We start from the raw sequence: 16,426 nt of genomic DNA, 5'->3' as shown, positions 1-16,426 counted from the left end.
AAGCAGACAGCCCCTTTCTTGGCTTGTCCGTGAGTAAAGAGAGCCTGACGTCCAAAAGACTCAGTGGCTGGCAAATACAACCGGATCACCAAAAAACCATATCCCGGGCAGATAAGGCAAATTCCTTGGGATGTGTTGCCAGGGACACAAGAAAGGAAACACAATGTCCTTGTTCAAATGGAAATCCAGGGACGGAACTATAGAAAAGGGCGAAGCACCACTTAAACCTGGGTAAGGTGAACGAGAAGATAACGCCACCCTTTTCGACACCCTGTGAGCAGAGGTGAAAGCCACCAAGAGGCCACCTTCTGAGACAGAGTAAGCAGTGGAATCTTGCGATATTTTGAGAGAGGGAGAGAGAGAGCGGCTCCTGGAGAACCGAAAACACCAAGTTCAGATCCCACGGCGGTAGAAAAAAAAACGCACCGGTGGAAACAGACGTCTAACCCCTTGAATAAAGGTATACACCAGGGAGCGCGAGATCAGGGGATGCTGACCACCCAGCCTGACACATTGTTCTTTCTAGGTGGCTCCAATTCCGACCTCCTGCTAAACCCCCCCATGAATGGGGGTCGGAATTGGAGCCACCTAGAAAGAACAATGATGAATGCCGGTGCTTCACACCAGGATATATGCGCTCTCCACACCCGGAGGTTAAAACCTCCTAAAAGATGGACTCCCTAGCCATCAACAGTGTCGGAACTGCCGCACCATGCTCAACACAGCCAGGCCGTCAAAACCAGTGACTCTAAGGCAGGATGGAAGAAGGGCCCTGGGACCACAGATCCTTCCTGAGAAGCAGTCATCAAGGAACGCCGGCGACCAGGCGCACCCGGTTGGCGTACCCAGACCGACTGGAGCCATCCGGGGATAATAGAATGAACCCCTGCAGCCGTGATCCTGCGTAAAAGCCACAACAGAAGCTGGAGAGGAAGAAAGGCATAGGGAAAAGTCACTGGCCCCATGGGCCACCAGAGCAACCCGTGACCTTACCAGAAACCTTGGTACCGTCCAGTTGAACCAGGACAATGAGTGTCCCAGCTTGAACAAACCCGAAGAAACGCGGCCCGGTGAAGGGCCCATCCGCGGTCCAACCCTCGCCAACAGAGGTATCCGCCTGTCAGCATTCCACTCCTGGAATGCATACACCGGAAAAGGGCCGGACGAAACATTCTGCCCACCGGGGAATATTGTCAACAGCCAGGACCGCCACAGCTTATTTGACCCGCCCTGGTGAAGGGCATAAGCCATCGTGGTTGCCTTGTCTGACTAGAACCGTACCGGGAGCCCCCCGAAGTCGATCCGTCCATGATCCAGACTTAGCCTGATTGCTCGAAGTTCCAGGATATTACCTGGTAGTCCAGATTCCACCAGCGTACATCGACCCTGAGCAGAACTCAGTCCCAGGACATCCTACCCGGACCGACTGGTATTGGTGGTCACCCTGTTTAATACAAGGGGAGATAGATTTTATCCCGCCGAAGAGCAAGCCACCAGACCAGGCAACCCTGGTTTCCTAACTCAGCTGAATCCGATTGTCCCGAGACCTTGGGCATTTGTCTCATGCCAGGATCTCCCCGAAGGGAGCTTGTATGGAACTGCGCAAATGGAATAGTTTCAAAAAGGTAGAAACTCTCAGACCCAACACCCACCCGCAGGTCCACAGAGGGCCTACCTGCCAGACAGAAAAATAAAATAGCAGCATGCAACTTCTTGAGTTTGTCCAAGAGAAGAAAACACGCTGGCCAGAGCTGAAACTCGGGCTTAGATAATCCAACATTCTGGAAGGGCCCAAGCAGACTTCAGATAGTATAGATGACTACTGAAATCAGGGGTAGCCGAGGAGTGGCAGAAGACGATTGTCCAGGCAGCCAGGACCGCAAACCCCCACAGATGCAACCATGCCCGATCCGGGGCCAACACCTCGCGAATACCCGAGGAGTGGTGGCCAGACTATGCGTTGATCATGCACCGCACCCACAGCAAAACGGAGGAAGTGCTGGAATCGGGCACATAACGGAATGCGTAAACAAGCATTCGTGATGTCGATAGAAACCAGAAGGTCCCCATGATGAAGGGGTGCTACCGCCGTGCTAACGGACTCCATCCTGACCTTCTGTACCCACACAAGGCAGGCCAGGGCTTTAAACTGTTCCCAACACAGGAACCATGATAACCACACTCTGCAGCAATGGAGCTTGCAACCCCGCCCCCCCCCCCCCCCCCCCCCGCGCGGAGGACAGCAAGCGGTCCGGCAGTAGACGCCCATTGGAAGTATTGACATCCAGGGTAGCCCCCAAAATACCCATCTAAGCACCACTGAGGAGACCTTAGAAGCTCAGCAACCAGGGGAACTACAGCCAAGAGGCGTAGCTGACATACTGCAGTGCCTAGACCATAGGTCTGGCAATGCAGCAAAGGCAGGGGAATTCCCAAATGGGTACCTCACGGCAAGCGTTTTTTTTTTTTTTTTTTTTTTTTAGAAACACAAATGCACTCTAGACCCTCCCAGTCTTCAAGGACAATATTGCCAAGATAAGACAGCTTATGAAGTATCAGCTCTCCACCACAGCCACCGCTGCAACCCCCATCTTGAAAGGTTCCTGCACAGATGTAATAAGTGCGATAACCAGCGTTTTGTTTGTGCCCTACTGCAGTCATCATCACTCCCCGACAAGATAGGGAGCGTGGCCATCACCCCACAAGGTGGGCCATGTCTCCAGAGCCAGATAGGAGACAGAGGGCGGAGGGCAGGGGTGCCATATACTAGTGTAGCAATAACTCTCGGTGGAGCTGCTGGTTTAAGCAGGCTTGTTACCTTCACTCTCAACACCCCTGCTTCACTGGCACAGGGTCTAGGGTTCCGTTGAGTTTACCTCCTGACGATAAAAGCACCAACACTTGAATACGTTTTCAATGCTTTATTGAACCAAGTAACGAAGGAAGTAGCAGGAAAGAGGCAGGAGGGAAGCTACAGGGAAGCTCAAATACCTTTCTTTAGGATTCTTGAGAGCGTCCTTTACAGTTGAATATTGTAATCGGATGCAAGGGACACAATCTTTGCTCGCCTGGATAGACCTCTCTCACTTGCCTAGCAGCCAGTACGTAGCACAAACAAAAGTCTCTGCCACAGACTTGCTTGAAATAAATCCGTACAATCCTCTGCCACAGGATGTATTAAACTTTGCGGTGAATGTCAGACACAGTACTTGGACCTCTAAGCCAGCCCGGCAGTGCTATGCTGTAAAACTACTTTAGGATACGTCCTCCAACCGAGTCACCAGTCCCCTCTCCAGACCAGCACTCTGCGTGATCCTTCCATGATGGGTCCTCCCCTGGGATCTTCTCGGTTGTCCAGCTTCTTCACTCTGGATAGACAGCTCAAGACCATTCCTCGGCTGCTGTGGTAGGCCCCAGACATGCTTCTGGGCCCACCCACGCCCCGCAGCGGCGCAGGCCTCCGGAACGGAGGACCACGAGGTAGCACTCTACCTGTCGGCCAGGAGGGCTGAAAACGAACCCCAAAACATGGCGTCTGTCCCGTAAATACCCTCTCCCAGAATGCAACTTGGAGGACCACCTCCACCGAGTTGTCTCCGGGACAGAGGAGCACCCATACGCTTCGACACATTGCCTTTCCAACACTAGCCAATGGTAACAGCGACACCCACCGGCTCAGTGTGGAACCACACGCAACGTCAGCCAAGCTGGAATATAGGCAAATCTAACTCCCCTAACGAGCAATTTACTAAATTTACCTATCAGTTGGTAGATCATAAATCTACCAGCGCTACACTAGGCTATATGCCTAAGCGCTACCCCCAAAAAACACAGTGGGAGGGGGCCACCAACTGGAACCCCCGCGCCCGAGGTCCACATATGGGATGTTGACCGAGGCCCCTCACAGCGGGCACATACCAAGGCCCCTCACAGGGGGCACAGACCAAGGCCCCTTTACAGGGGGCACAAAACAGAGCCCCTAACAGGGGGCGCAGTCCGGGGTCCCCTCACAGGGGGCAAATACCGGGGGCACCTCACAGGGGGCAAATACCGGGGGGGGCCCTCACAGGGGGAACAGACCGGGGCCCCTCACCAAGGGCACATTCCGGGCCCCTCACAGGGAGCACATACCGCGGCCCCACACGGGGGCACAGACCGGGGGCCCCTCACGGGAGGCACATACCGGGGGCCCTCACAGGAGGCAAAGACTGGGGCCCCTCACAGGGGGGACGATCCAGGAGGCCACAGAAGCCGCAGCCCAATAGGTACAAAAATGCGGCCCAGTAGGCCGCAAAAGCCGTGGGCTAAGTTTTGGCTGTCCGCTGCGAGCGTGTGGCCCACGGTGGGACCGGACCGCCCGTCAGTAGGCCGCAAGGCCGCAGCCTAAACTTTCGGACCTCCAAGCCGGTAGGCCGAAAAGCCGTGGCCTAAATTACGGCAGCCACTCACCTCCCAGGCCCAACCCTAGATGCCCCCCCCAGTAACAATCCGAAGGTGGAAAAGGGGAACCATGTCCCAAAGCCCCTAGGCCGGGAGCCTGGGCTTCACCCGGGATAGAGGTGGGAGGGAGGAAGGGGGGAAGGAAGGGGGGTGGAGGAGAACCCCGGAGGGACCGACCACCTCAGGGAGTACCCGCGCCCAACACCACTCCAGGGAAGGAGAGGAGGGGACCCCTTACTTACCCCTCCAGCGAAAAGCACGGGTAACGCTCCCAGCCAGATCCTCCTCGCCACCGAAGTGGGGGGTTGTCGGCCATGAGGAATGCTGCAACACAGGCCAAGACCCGGCCGTATGCGACCTAGTGAGACATTTAACTCGCAGGGCCAGCCCCTGTCCAGTGGGGCTATGTTGTGGCCGACCTAGCGCGTAGCTGTGGTCTGCGCGCGCTGGGCAGACTGGGATGACCACTGGATCAAGCGTCCAGCCCGTTGCCCAGCCCGGTAGTTGATTATAGATCTCACTGGAAAAAATCCAGGAAAAAGAGAAAATAACAAAAAAATTCCCAGGACTAGAGATCCCCGCAGGGATCTAGGTCCTTACTCCTGACTAGGCAGAAAAACACTGAATACCTAGAGCAGGGAGGGGGTTATATACTGACGAAGGACAGCCCATGGGCGTAGCCAGAGGTTGTTTTTTTGTTCTGCCTAGTCCTACTCCTGCGGAGATGATATAACCTTACCTTTCTGAATAAAGAAGGCTGTATCTGTCAATGAACGAATGAGAAATGTTTTTTTATGAAATTAAGATCATTCTCACGGTAAAGAGGGACCTTGCAATTAATCTGCTCACTCTTCATAACTTTCTGGAGTATATGCAAATTGCCATCATAAAAACGGAGGCAGCAGAGTTTGTGAAAAATAATATTTGTGTAATTTCTCAAAACTTTGGCCACGGCTGTATTTGCTTTGCAGGTCACAAAAAAAGAGGCAGTGCTTACTTCCTCTTTAAGGAGATTCCCCCTCTCTATTTGTCCTGTTTATCATTATCAATGAAAGTGAAAGTAAAAGAAAATCCCAAATTTTGGGTTGTCTACAGAAAATTAATAGAGAGGAAATCTTCCATTGGGGACACTAGTTCTGGTGGCCGGGGGTCTCTAAAGAATGTCCCTAATTTGCAGGGATTTCCTCTCACTAAAGCCCAGTACACATGATCCGAAAATCGAAAAAATGCCACATTCGAATCGATCGTACGATAATCGGATCGTTAGTACAGAGCTTTCGAGAGCCGATCAGGACAGTTCATCCAATATTATTCTATCGGACATGCACAGAAATTTTTTTTCCTACAATGCCAGATTGTACGATTTTCGTTTAATCAGTACAGCTATAGTTCGAAAATGCAATACAAATGCATTACAACACATGACATCACTTCCGAATTTTTATTCTGTCGTACGGGAATTTTCGTGACTTAAGTAAAGTCATCTGATTCGACCTGAGATTAGCATGCAAAAAAAAACGGACGATCATTCGTCCGATAATCGGATCGTGTGGACGGGCCTTACTGTGTGGCTTTGGGACAGGAAGTGAAGGGAAATTTCCACAATGGGACACAGATAGCAAAAGGAAAATCAGGCAGTGGCTTTAATCCTCCCCTGCTCTATGCAAAATGGAAAAAAAATGTCTATAGTTCTACTTTAACCACGAGCTAAAGAGGCACCTTCCTGAGCCAAGCTGTAGAGTGCAGACAGGCTGGTAAAATTTGAATGTAGAAAAGACATAGTATGTCTGTTTTGCAAAAAAAACCCTGTCTCTTCGCATTTTTTTAAAGTTAAACTTTAAAATGGTATTAAACCCAAAAGCAAATATTTATTAGGTGTTTTCCTTGATTTTCACATGGTGATCCAGCCAGTAAGTCTATTGTTTTTCCAAAGAACAAGCTCTCCTGCCTTTACCTAAGGCCCCTTTCACACTGGGGCGGTTTGCAGGCGTTATTGCGCTAAAAATACCGCCTGCAAACCGCCCCTAAACAGCCTCCGCTGTTTGTTCAGTGTGAAAGCCCGAGGGCTTTCACACTGAAGTGGTGCGCTGGCAGGACGGTAAAAAAAGTCCTGCGAGCCGCGTCTTTTGGAGCGGTGAAGGAGCGGTGTGTTCACCGCTCCTAAACCGCTCCTTCCCATTGAAATCAATGGGACAGCGCGGCTATACCGGCTATATACCGGTAAATACTATAGCCGCGCTGTACGAGCGGGTTTAACCCTTTTTCGGCCGCCAACGACGGTAAAACAGCGCTAAAAATAGCGCTGTTTTACCGCCGACGCCCCCACCGCCCCAGTGTGAAAGGGGCCTTAGAGCGGACTCTTCAATACACACTCTCCTGCAAATCAGTTAGAGAGTTAATACAAACCATTTACTACTTTTAAGGGTGCTTACAATGATCAGATTTTATTTATTTATGTAAAAACCTTTATAACAAAAGGAACAACGCTGTGGCTGTAACTGCTTGTGTAACTGCAATCTGAACTGGAGTTTGGCTTCAATTTGTTAGTGTATTTAAATCTGCTAGTACATCTAACCCTCCCCTTCTTCCATTATGGCAATGCGGCTGTCCAAGGTGCCCCGTGAGCCTTTATGCCAGAAGGGGGTCACGCATACAGGAGTTGTGTTAATGGCCAGATCACCAGGTGAAAATAGAGAGGAGAAAGGAAACTAATGCAGCCACCACATCTATTGATTGGTAAACTGTAATACATTACAATTTTAGTGTTGAGTTTAATACCGCTTTAACCACTTCAGCCCTCTAAGGATTTACCCACTTCCTGACCAGGCCATTTTTTGTGATACAGCACTGCGTTGCTTTAACTGACAATTGCGCTGTCGCGCGACACTGTACCCAAACAAAATCATCCTTTTTTTCAAAGTCATCCTTTTTTTCCCCACAAATAGCGCTTTCTTTTGGTGGTATTTGATCACCTCTGTGGTTTTTATTTTTTGCGCTATAAACAAAAAAAGTGACAATTTTGAAAAAAAAACTTTTTTTTTTTACTTTTTGCTATAATACGTATCCATAAAAAAAAATAACAAATTTATTCATCAGTTTAGGCCAATATATATTCTTCTATTTTTGTTAAAAAAAAAATCACCATAGGCGTATATTGATTGGTTTGCGCAAAAGTTATCACGTCTACAAACTGTGGGATAGATTTAGGGACTTTTATTTATTTTTTATTATTTTTACTGGTAATAGTGGCGATCTGCGATTTTTAGCAGTACTGCGACATTGCGGCGGACAAATCTGACCCCAAATGACCCTTTTTGGGGACCAGTGACATTATTACATCGATCAGTGCTATAAAAATGCACTAGTCAATGTATAAATGACACTGGCAGGGAAGGGGTTAACACTAGGGGGCAATCAAGGGGTTAAGTGTGTTTCCTGGGTGTGTTCTAACTGTGGGGGGATGGGCTGCCTGGAACACCACAGAGATCACTGTTCCTGATCACTGGGAACAGCAGATCTCCATAATGTCCCCTGTCAAAACGGGGATCTGCCTTGTTTACATAGGCAGATCCCCGTTCTGCCTCTGTATACTGCGATCGTGGGTTGCTGGTGGACATCGAGTCCGCCGGACCTGCAGGTGCGCTCCCCTTATATCACATGCACGGACCGACGTACACCTGTATAACTGCGGCAGGTGGTCGGGAAGCGGTTAAAGTGGTTGTGAACCCTTACACTTACAGAGCGAAGTGACTGGCCTCGGGTGATACACAGAGATAAAACAAATCTGCCTACATAAGTTGTACCTGTCTATCTGCAGCCTTCTCTTCTCTACATCCGTTCAATGTGACAAATTTTAAATCTTTACTGAGATTTGGTGGAGAGCTGAAGTTAAACTCTGTAGAGCTCAGTGAGGAGAGCACTGAGAGCTGATTGGAGAGAAGAGACACCCCCTACATCCCACAGCACAGGAATCTGCTGGAGGTCCCTCCCCTGTCACCATTTTTCTCCTGGTGTCAGAAAAATTTGTCAGAAGTGACTCATGCAGATAGCAGAGGAGTGAAGCAGCAGAGAGAAATGACACTTAGCACTCTTAATAGAGACAAGTACACACTATAGAGCAGGGATATGCAATTAGTGGACATCCAGCTGTTACAGAACTACAAGTCCCATGAGACATAGCAACACTCTGACAGCCCCAAGCATGACACCCAGAGGCAGAGGCATGATGGGACTTGTAATTTTGCAACAGCTGGAGGTCCGCTAATTGCATATCACTGCTATAGAGGGATATGCTTTGTTCATATTTCATGTCTGAGGTTTACAACCACTTTGACCTCTTGGCGCTGACAGCAAGCAAATACGCAGCTACATATTTGTGTGCAATATTGCAAAAACAACTGTGCCGAGGGAGCGCGCATTGGTTGCCGGCGGCTAATGGAAAGCTCCTGATCGCTGCTTGCCATTGGGAGTTTTTTCGATCATGTGACTGCTGTGATCACCAATCACAGCAGTCACATAATCATAAACCCTGACCCACCTCGTGGCATCTGAAACCCCTTAATAGGCCAGGAGGCCCAGTGCCAAGGGGTTAATGTAAAAATGTATAGCCTTTAGAACTACTTTCATTGCAGGGGGGCTCCACTGCAAGGGAAGATTTAAAACAAAATGTCGTGTTATAACATGTAATCCAAGTACTGGTGGTTAAATGAATATTTCATTTAAAGCGGAACTCCAGCTACAATGCTTTGAGTAGTGTAGAGAGGCGATAGGACCTCAGGGTTTTATTGATGTGTCGTGACAGAAAGCCCATATCTTTGAGAATGTTATCAGTTGGATGAGTGTAATATATTTCACAATCCAGAGATAGAAGATGAAGGTAATGTACTAGGAATTTTGTGCAGCTTTTCACCTCCTTTGTGAAGAAAACCCATGTAGATTCAGAATGATCAGGATGATGTGTCTTGAAACTACAAAGACCAGCATCCTTTGCAGCATGGGTGGGTTGAAGAATGAAAGCATCCCCAGCCACAGCCTCCCTCCATCAGCTTCCCTTCAGCAGACAGGGAGACAGGACAAAAGGATCTCAGCTGGAAAAAATACAATTACATGCGATCCACAGCCCATCATTTAGCCTGTAGGTGAGTGTTTTCATTGCACTGCTTTCCTTTACAACCCTCTTACATTTTTAGATCCACTAGTGCTAATAAATCAGCCATTTACTGATCATGTCATAGGATTAGCATTGATGTATATTTCATCTGATCCATTACAGTCTGTAAAGATATATGCATTTCTTATGGTTTTTTTTTTCCCCATCTCCGCCCTATTACTGATATTCAGATTACACATTAATACTATTGATTGCATTGAGGCTTCAGGATATGTTCTACAGGGAGGGACTGCAATGCTGGGTTTGATTTATGTAATGGGGAGGATATCCTCAAAGGGGGGGGGGATCTTTCCTGCTGCTTATCACAGTAACATGAAGATGCTCTATATTTGTGTGTCGCTGTGGGTGTGCCTTATGTGGATGGTGCCACTTTAGGAGGCTGGAACACATCCCTGAATGTGAGATCCATATTGAGTCATACGCTTATCCTTTTTGTTGCCAGGCTAACTAAGCACTAAATAGGTTAAGCTTTACGGTTCAGGATAACCATAACCATATTATTGGTGATGTTATTCATTCAGTGCTAAATATGATTGTATTCATAACTTAGTTCCTTTTTGTATATACACACACACACACACACACACACACACACACACACACACACACACACCACCTTTTTGATAAATTTCAATCCATTTATGGCCAGAAGGGGGGGAGACTGATAATGCTTAAAAAGGAGCTCCAGTCTGGGAAAACAATAAAATTAGTCAGCAGCTACAGTGCTACAGTATTTGTAGCTGCTGACTTTAATATAAAGACACTTACCTGTCCAGGGATCCTACAATGTCGGCAACCCGAGCCGATTTGTCAATCGGCTTCAGGTGCAGGCATTGTGCGTAAGGGAAACCGACAGTGAAGCCTTCAGGCTTCACAACGGGTTTCCTACTGCACTTGCGCAAGTCACGCTGCGCTTTCTGAATGGTCCTATGGTCTTCTGGGACCTGCGTGTAACCCAGAAGGCGGAAAGAAAAGGAGGAGGGGCCAGAAATGTTTGTAGATCGCCGGGGCGATCTTACCCAGAAGTGGGAGCGGGTACCTGTCAAAACCAGGTGGTACCCGCTCCCCCAAAAAAGTGCCAAATGTGACAGTGGAGGGTGCAAACAAGCAGAGCTTCCCCTTTTCTGTATACCTGACTATTTTTAAGCCAGCCTGGTCATGTGATCTGTATACCTGACTACTTTTAAGCCAGCCTGGTCACGTGATCTGTATACCTGCCTATTTTTAAGCCAGCCTGGTCACGTGATCTGTATACCTGCCTATTTTTAAGCCAGCCTGGTCACGTGATCTGTATACCTGCCTATTTTTAAGCCAGCCTGGTCAGGTCACATGATCTGTATACCTGCCTATTTTTAGCCAGCTCTGGTCTTATGGTTGCCACCTCATCCCTTTAAACCCGAACACATATTAATTACACAGGTTCTGAGGGCTGATTAAGGTGGTAATTAAACTCACTTGGTACCTTATCTGCATTTAATTAGCCTCAGAACCTGTGTAATTCAAAGGTGTTTAAAGGGATGAGGTGGCAACTCTAACTGGTCTGGTCACATGGTCAGCTCCCTTGTGTCAGCCAGCAGCGGCTGCAGGGGAGAGGAGGGAGCCACCAACAACGGATGGGCCATAGGAGCCTAAGGGTGATGTCACTTCTCCCAGGCATAACCACCTATTGTCAAGCGCTGTTTCCTCTCCCCTGCAGCTGCTTACACAGGGGAGATTATGGGACCAGACCAGAGCGAGCTAAAAATAGGCAAGTATACAGATCTTTCTTAAGCTGGCCACACATAGCTCAGTTTTTTTTGTTCAGAAAAACTGAACTGATTCCCCAATCCACATGTTTGGGGTGAATGCAGAAATCCTCCCCACTGTGTCATTGTATTCTGAGAGGGGAGGAGTCAGCTAGACTCCTCCACTGTCAAAATACACTGATCAGCGCTGCAGTCTATTGGCTGCAGTGCTGATTGACCTAAAGCTTTCCAGCAAGCCCGTTCCTGAGCAGTAGATCAACTGCTGTCGAACAGGACCAGCCATAGATGGATCAAAATTCACCTGGTCCCTGCTGAACCAGACAAATTTCAATCCATTTATGGCCAGGAGGAGGGGGAAGAGAGCGTCCTCAAAAGTTGTTTGGAAAAGCCCAGAATTCAACTTTAGGCTTGGTTCACACTTTTGCAAATTGGATGCAGGTTTCCGCGCATCCAATTCGCATGACAGAAGACTGTGACCGTCTCTTAATGGAGCCGGTTCACACATCTAAAGGGCGGCTGCAGAGCGAATTGCACAGGGGTCCTGTGCGTCTTTGGCTCCGTTTCATGTCCAAATTCAGGCAAAAATTTGGGCCTGACTTGTCCCTGAAACGGAAAACAGGGATGCACCGGACCCCTGCTGTGAGCCACATGCAAATCAAGTGTGAACCCAACCTAAAGCATATCTAAAACCCCAAAACAAAATCTGATATTACTGCTGCTTACCAGATCTTGAATGTGGTGGTTGCATTAGTTTTTTCTTTTTTTACATTTTTCTTTCCTTTATTTTAACCTGGTAATTCTGCAGTTTTAACGCATTTCTTTTCCTAGGGTGACCACTGTACTGATCAGTGGTGTTGCCCCAAGACAGGGAATATGGTAAGACTCTCCCTCTCTTATTCATAATGGGGGGGGGTTTGTAGTCCATGAAGATAGTAGGAAATAATGCTAAGTAATAACCATTCAGGGGGCAGAGAGTACAAGTTACCAACTCAAATGATTTCTGGACAAATTAACACTTTTTTTTTTTCTTTAATGGCACATTTAACAGAGCAAATAAGGGAAATTTGTTTGAGTTTACATACATTTTAATGGGGTGTACATTTAAAAACCTAGATGATAAAAGATGAACCAGTTAAAATCACTTAACGCTGTTTGTTAGCTAAATGCATTATACTATAGCCATTACCAGGAATTAATATTTAATGGGAAGAGTTATGTTGTTACCGGAAAGCAGGAGAATTCCTCAGAGAATGTGAAGGTTATTTAATTTTTCCACTGTATGTACAAGATATTTAGTTTTTTCTGTACTGCACCATGGGGGCAAAGTACAGTAGGTAGGACTCTTGTCTTGAAGCACTGAGGCCCTGGACTGATTTCTACCAGAGATGTTGTCTGCATGGATTTAGTATTTACATTTTTTGAGTTTCCTCCGGGTGCTATGATTTTGCTCTTTCCAAATGGTGGTAGGTTGAAAGGTTTATAACCACACTGAGTGTATTTGAGTGTGGTAAGGCATAAGACTGTATGGCTTATGGAGGGCTGATATGAGTAGTCATGTTCCTGTAGGAGCTATATAAATGAGATAAAAGGGAAGCACAGTGGCTTAGTGGTTGGCCCTTCTTCCTAGCAGCACTAGGGCCCCATGTCCAAATCCCAACCAACATGCTACCTGCATGGAGTTTGCATGTTCTCTCTGTGTTTGCTGGGTTTCTTTCAGGTACTCAAGTTTCATCCCACTCTCTGAAAACATGCTGGTAAGTTAATTAGCTCCTGTCTAAAATTGGCCCTAACGTGTATGTATGCATGTGTGATATGCCTTGTTTCCACTGAGCGGATCGGTTTGGTTCGGTACAGTACGCTATTTTGAGTGTTTCCATTATGAAAGCAGCCCATACAACCGAACTGCACCATTCTGGGTCCTGCTTCAGATGTGGGGCCATAGAAAATGGTTGCAGTTCGTTTAGGGCGGAGCTATGAAACATTCCACTGATTGGCGGACGTGTGACGCCATGCTAGGCATTTTTTCTAAACCCACGTATAGCCCCTGGCGGTCCGAATGGCAGTGGAAACGCTCACCTGAATAGGCCGGACCATTCTAGGCCTTCCAAACTGTACCGAACCGAACCGATCCGCTCAGTGGAAACGAGGCAATAGTGACCTTAGATTTTAAGTTCCTTGAGAGCAGGGACTGATGTGCATGTGCAATATATGTACAGCGTTCAAAAATGGCTGGTGCTATATAAAAGTGAGTCATAAAATATGTAGGCCTTTCTAGGATGAGTGTTTAAGTATGGCAGACAGTACTGGGCCTGTTGGAATGCGATGAATAGAGGTTGACCAGTTCTCCTAACTCAAGATAACTAGTGCCAATGTGAATATTGCCTTTAAAAAAGAGCTCCAGACAAAAAAATAAAAATAAAAAAAGCACTTTTTCGAACCTGATCCCCTGCTCTCCAGGCTGTAAAACCAGTGCATGCAGCCTCTTCTCCCCTAGTGTTCAGCAGTCACAGGCCCTCTGATGTTATCAAGTACAATGCAGAGCCAAAAAACCTACCTTGGACATGAGGACGCCAAGGGACAGTCCACAGGCAGAAGCGTAAGGGAGAAGAGAATAGGAGTGCGCCATCTGCCAGGGGATCGGGTAAGCAAATGGCTTTTTCTGGTACCCCAGACATAAATGAGCATTAAAACCCTTGCACTGTGTGTGTGTGTGTGTGTGTGTGTGTGTGTGTGTGTGTGGGGGGGGATCAGCCCCACTGCAAGGGAAGATTGGTATCCCCCAAAGGTAGGCTTTTAAGGCTTTTAATAATTCTTTTCAATTAATGTTTACATATATTTTTTGTTTTTTTTTAGTATGTGCTTTACTCAGTCTTTTGTGAAAAAGGGACACCAGAGGGAACAAGGATCTCAATTTTATTTCTCTTCTAATGTCTAAGATTTCCATCAACCCCCTTTTGTAATTTTTTTTAACCTCCCTGGTGGTTTTCCCGAGTGTGCCTCGGGGTTAAAATTCAGTACCATTAGCGGTAACCCCGAGCCACACTCGGGATCGCATTGCAGGATCCTGGGGCGGCGTTACTTACCTTGTCCCCGGGATCCTGCGATGTCCCCCGCAGTGTCCGAGGGCTCCGTCCTCCTCCGAAGCCTCTCCGTGCCAGGCTCCGTTCCCTGCGAGCGGCGCGACGCACGGGGGCGCAGCCTGGCGGCAAATTAAAAAAAAAAGTAAAAATCATAACACATACAGTACTGTAATCTTACAGATTACAGTACTGTATGAAATGATTTCACATCCCTTTTGTCCCCAGTGCTTTGTCCAATGCCCTGCATGCAGTTTTACATGATATACACTGTTCTTTCTGCCTGGAAACTGGAGATTGTCCATAGCAACCAAAAAGTCTCCCTTTACGTCAAAAGTGGCTTTAGACCAGCTAGAAAACAGCGATAGTAAATTAGAACACTTGCAGAATTGAGCGATAGTGAATTGTGGGGAAATTTATTTTATTACTATTTTTTAAAATTTTTTTTAATTATTTATTTTTATTTATTATATTATAATTTATGTTTTTGTGTTTCAAACTTTATCATACCCGGGATATCAACTAGACTCTGGTTTGGACAGATTTAAGTGTGTTATTGTTAAGATTTACAGACCTACAATATAAAACGCCAAATTTCCATGCAAAATAATGGTACCGCTTTCAGCACCTAAAATCCGAAATAATCATACCGCCAGGGAGGTTAACAGGCTTATTTTAAAAAATATTTTCCTGATAGATATTTATATGCATTTTCTCAAAATGTATTTTACAGAATAATAACTATACAACGTATCTACTTGTGAGAAACGTATAGACCACATTAGGTAGCTATTTTTTTGTTCTTGTGCTATTGATCCATTTAAAGCAGTCCTATATCCAGAACTGTACAGCTGTAATGTGGAAGCTTTAACCTTTAACAAGTCCTGCTTTTTAGATATCATCAAAGGTTTCCCAATGGCTGATTGCCACAGCTATAAAAAAAGTGACTCTGAAAGCTGCCATGTTCTCTGATGTCAGCATGGTGACCTGGATCAGGTTGTCCAACACGCATCACAGAGAACATAGATGCCAGGTAAAACTTGCCATCTGGTGGTCATTGGTCGAACAGACAACAGCTGTGTGTTCCTAGCCAGGGGATCAGCTAAACCCAGTGAGGTGATAAGCATTTGGCTTTCCTAGAAAGTAGACAAGTTTGACAAGCACGATAGACTCTCTTTATACTCAGGTTGCAGGTAGAGGCTGGTAGCACTTGATATGGCCTATCTATATATTGTATGCTGTTAGTTTCGCAATAAGTATCCATGAACTGTAGAATGATGATCAGACCAGTTAAAAAAACAAACTGTCCTGTAACTTTATTTTTCTCCTTTTAAAGGCCAGTGCTAGAGGTTTTCATTCATGTTAAAGGCCTGGTTCACACTGGTACGACAAACGCTCCGACATTGGGAGCTCATGACACATGACAATCAATGTTTCCATATGGGAGCCGTCTTAACTGGTCCGACACAAGTTAGTCCGAATTTGAAAATGCTCCCTGCACTACTTTGGTCCTACTTCAGCCCATTGAATATCACTAAAGTCAGATCGCTGTCTTAACTAACCCGACTTTGACATGCGACTTGTGCTCTGATGATCTTGAAGGGGAACTCCACACCAAAGGGGGGGCTTCCAGATTCCGATAAGCACCCTACTCGCAGACCATGAAACCAACGGCCAGGGTTGTTGGGAAGGGGCCCTTGTCCTCATCAACATGGGGACAAGGTGCTTTGGGGTTGGGGGGGGGGGACAGGCCCCCCCCGCCCCAAAGCACCCACCCCAGCATGTTGAGGGCATGCGGCTTGGTACAGTTCAGGAGGGGGGGGGGGCGCTCGCTCGTCCTCACTGCCTTTCCTGACCTGCCAGGCTGTATGCTTGGATAAAGGGTCTGGTATGGATTTTGGGGAGACCCCAATGCTGTTTTTTCGGTGTGGGGGTTCGCCTGAAAATCCATACCAACCCAAAGGGCCTGGTATGTTTTTGGAGGGGGAACCCAT

The 16,426-nt window shown here is 47.2% G+C and overlaps 1 protein-coding gene across 4 annotated transcripts in view; it reads left to right on the top strand.

The window, feature by feature from the left end:
• Positions 1–9,436: 9,436 nt before the first annotated feature.
• GNB4 (G protein subunit beta 4) overlaps positions 9,437–16,426 on the top strand; it is a 169,469-nt gene continuing 162,479 nt past the window's right edge. Inside the window, exon 1 of one of the 4 annotated variants that reach the window (XM_073626263.1) lies at positions 9,437–9,578. The gene's annotated coding sequence lies outside the window, so the exon portion shown is untranslated. The remainder of the gene's footprint in view (positions 9,579–16,426) is intronic. The other 3 variants (XM_073626260.1, XM_073626265.1, XM_073626261.1) reach the window with 3 other exon arrangements.

The sequence above is a fragment of the Aquarana catesbeiana genome, linkage group LG04 (assembly GCF_042186555.1).
Source record: "Aquarana catesbeiana isolate 2022-GZ linkage group LG04, ASM4218655v1, whole genome shotgun sequence".
Classification (NCBI taxonomy): Eukaryota; Metazoa; Chordata; class Amphibia; order Anura; family Ranidae; genus Aquarana; species Aquarana catesbeiana.
The sequence above is the reverse complement of the archived record's forward strand: the minus strand, read 5'-3'. Positions and strand labels throughout refer to the sequence as shown.